General features: G+C 37.5%; 1 pseudogene; it reads right to left on the reverse strand.

The window, feature by feature from the left end:
• Positions 1-224: 224 nt before the first annotated feature.
• On the reverse strand, positions 225-1,067 carry LOC107293691 (annotated as a pseudogene).
• Positions 1,068-3,895: the final 2,828 nt, after the last annotated feature.

Below are 3,895 nucleotides of genomic sequence, written 5' to 3' on the forward strand. Positions count from 1 at the left end.
TGTTACTAACTTAGCAACTAAGTGATTCACATAACAAATATGGCAAGAAAGATAATAAAATGGGGCAAAAATCACTTAACAACTGTCTCAGCAATGGAAATTGTAGTCATAAGTCAAAGACTACTTCTGTTTGTGCTGACTTCAGAAAGCACTAACGTGTTTACACAAAAGCATTTTCTTATTAACAAGGCAATTTTGGAGAATACAGTAATTACTTACTGTGAGGCCATGGGATGTTTTATCTTCACAACACTCCGTATTTCTTGGATATTATTATCTGTGTCTAGTCCATCCTCTGTGTCTTCACCATAGCCGCTGTCTTCTGTATCTAAACTGTTGCTCCGATAGTCCTGTAGTTCTTCTTCTTCCAAACGTTTCCATCCCTTTGTCATCTCTGATACCAAATTAGAGCACTTTCTCCTTCTTGTAGGAGACATTTTATTACTAAGGATTTGATCAATATTTTTAGGGTCATTGATGATCTTTCCTGTCTCAGCAAATTCATCTTGTTCATATTTGTTGCTGAGAAGACCAATGTCACTACTTCTTTCAGAGAGTGACCGTACTACGCTTTTGGTAACTTCTTTACTTCTAATATTAAATTTCTCAAGAGCTTCTGTTGACTCATTTGGACTTTGTTTTCCATCTTCATTTGACGCTTGTTGTTCTGAGGGAAATTGTATCTCAGTTTTTGACTCATCTTTCTTGAAAGTTGGCAAATGTTTCGGAGGTGTCCACTCTCTTGGATCATTTGGTGATTTCTCTTCATTAGGTACCCATCCACTAGGTTCCTGGGCTTGCTTGGTGTTGTGTTCACTTGCCCACTGCTGCCAACCTTTTGCCAAGCTGATAACCAAGCTAGTCATTCGGATTTTTTTGATGGCCCTCTTGGAAGGCGTGGTATGCTGGTGTTCTTCTGGTGGCATGGCTTTGACTATGGTTTTCCAACGTTTGCTTATGTTAAAACTCAGTTCAGATTGTTTCTTGTAGCAAATAACAAGCAGGGAAGGATTGTGGAGATTTAAATAGAAGGGTGGGCTGCATGAAGCTAGAAAGTATGGGAAGCATTTCTCACATAGAGCCTTACTCTGACAGTGATCTTTTTTTAAAAGGCCCAGCTTGTATTTCAGCACAGCAGTTGGACACTTGATATGGTAAATATGAGTGACGTAGTTCCCTCATGTGTCAGATGCAGCTGTGGTGGAAATTAACAGAGGCACTTTATACATTTAGTTTGACAGTGAAACGTGTTCATGCTTTGCCTTCCTAAATAAATGGCCCTTGCCTAATTAGATAGTTTCTCTTTGCTGATTCCAGAAAAGCAAATGAGAGCATTTGGAATTACAATTCAAGAGGCTTTTACTTTTAACTAACAAACTTTGTGACTTTGTAACAATGCCAGATTACTAAGCCCATAAAAGGTGACTCAGATACGGCTCTTCCAATTGACTGTGCTTCATTGAAGGAAAGAAACCATATTAGTGCATTAACAAAATGCTCCTCACTATTTTTTTCTGCATTTGTGAAACCCCATTCCACTCAGAAGTCTAGGACAACTCGTCACAGTCAACTCACCACAGCCATCTTGTCATGGCCAACTCCCCATGGCCAGCTCGCTGTGGGACCATTCTCCACAGGATAATCCATGCAGAATAACTCAAAGCGATAAATGTTATCTGCCACTGTTTCTTCTACATTATTTCCATTTTTGCCAATGTCAAAGAAACAGTGGCAGATAACATTTTTCACATTGCATTATCCCATGTGGAATTGTTCACTGTGAGTTGTCCTGTATAAGTTGGCCACAGCGAGATGGGTCCAGTGAGATGGCCGTGGTGAATTGGCTGCAGCAAGATGGTCATGGCGAGATAGCCATGGCGATTTGACCAAAGCGAGTTGTCCCATTCCCCCCAAGTTTGGCTTCCAGGAGCTCAATAGAAGTATCAAAAAGGGGTTCTATAGGGACAGATTCTATAGCCATAAAGACCCATCAAAACTAATTTGATCCTTCTTTAATTTCAAGATGTATTACAAGTGCAGGAAATCTTCATTTCTATTTTTCCCTTTTCTTAGCTTTTTTCCCTTTTCTTAACTGAGAATCTGGCAACAATCTGGGGAAAAACAATTGTTTTCCCTCTGTCTTTATTGATGACAAGATAAGATTTTCCATGCAAAACCCCTTAAACAATCTTATGCTGCAATGCTAATTCCCCATCTTTATTGATTGCTGGGTAGATTTTTTTTTCCATAAAGAAACCTTGAAACCATCCCATGATGCTGTGGAAATGTTCATGAGGAATTCAAAAGACCAATCTAGCTTGGTGGTAAGCCAGCTATTTGTTGTATGGCACCTATTTGGTTTTCTGCAGCAAACTAGAGAATTATAAGATATCAACTAGTATTGAGATTAGTAATAGACAATCTATGATTACAAAATGACAGTAGCATTCCCACATTTTAATGTCCTCAAGTCATTTGCTATTATCTTGTAATTGCTAATTAAAAAGTTGCTTGCCTCTGATTAATATTTGTCTGGCAAGGGAGAAAGGAACATCTCTCACTTTTTCCATCCTACATGCTTGAGATTTTGTAAGAGAAAAGCAGTCATTGGTAAGTGACACAAATAGAGAGCTAAACTGGATCATATGAATCACTGGCTGTGCTAGAACTTCCCTGTAATCATATCAGATGTCAATTTTACATTGGACAAGAATAATCAGTATTGAAAGCCTTCATTTTATTTAGTTTATAGACTGGTCCTAAAAAGGGAAAAGGAGTAATCAGGAAACTTAACCCATATTTTAAATAGTAAAAATCAGTCAATCAATCAGTCTATCAATGATAGTAATAAAATATATTCATCAGAACATACAAACCAGACTAGCTGAAAATTTAAAAGCAGGCACACATACAATTGTTAGAGGAAACAAAATAGGTGGATAATAGAAGTAAGATACAGGTAGTCTTTGATTTAGGATCACAATGGAATCCAAAATTTTCATTGCTAAGCAAGACAGTTGTTAAGTGAGTTGTGTCCTATTTTATGACCTTTTTTGCCACAGATGTTAAATGAATCACTTCAGTCGTTAAGTACATCATATAATTGTTAAATGAATCTGACTTCCCCCATTGACTTCACTTGTTGAAGCCAGCTGGGAAGGTTACAAATGGTGGTCACATGACCGAGAGACATTGCAACTCTCATAAATACACACCAGTTGTCAAGCAACCGAATTTTGATCACGTGACCACGAGGATGCTGCGATGATCGTAAGTGTGAAAACCATCATAAGTCACTTTTTTCAGCCCCACTGTAATTTTGAACGGTCATTAAACAAATGGTTGTAATAGTTCCATGTAGGGAACTACTGTAGTTCCATGCAGGGATTATCAGTGGAGAATTAGCCTCAGTGAAGAATGTAAAACATTTTTCATGCCATGCTTGTCTTTTGAATATATGCCACAAACTAGGGATGGTCAGCAAAAAAAAATCTAAATGATGGTTTCCTGTACTTTTCATTCTACTTGCAATTGATAAACCGTTTGTTACTCTCCATGTGTTAAATAATTTCCCAAAATGTGTACTTCCATCCTTTAACAGCCTAAAGAGCAACAACCAAAAAGAATCGAATAGTTGGGCCAAAAAATGTTGCCCTTTTGGTGGTGCGATTGTTTGACTTGAAGGTGCCCTGGAAGGTTGGAAAGCTGAGTTATAATTCCTGACCTCTCAAATATTGCCTAGTGTGTGAAACAGAATTTGTCTCTAATGACAAAACTGCCTTTCTGCTAGAAATATATAAGGAATAAGTAAAATATAAATATATTTTTTAAAAAAATCTGTTCTCTGGAGTTGTATTGTGTAGCTTCTTTTCAATCATTCTCAATGTCATTTAAT

Source organism: Protobothrops mucrosquamatus, unplaced genomic scaffold (genome assembly GCF_001527695.2).
Source record: "Protobothrops mucrosquamatus isolate PMUCROS unplaced genomic scaffold, P.Mucros_1.0 scaffold1702, whole genome shotgun sequence".
Classification (NCBI taxonomy): Eukaryota; Metazoa; Chordata; class Lepidosauria; order Squamata; family Viperidae; genus Protobothrops; species Protobothrops mucrosquamatus.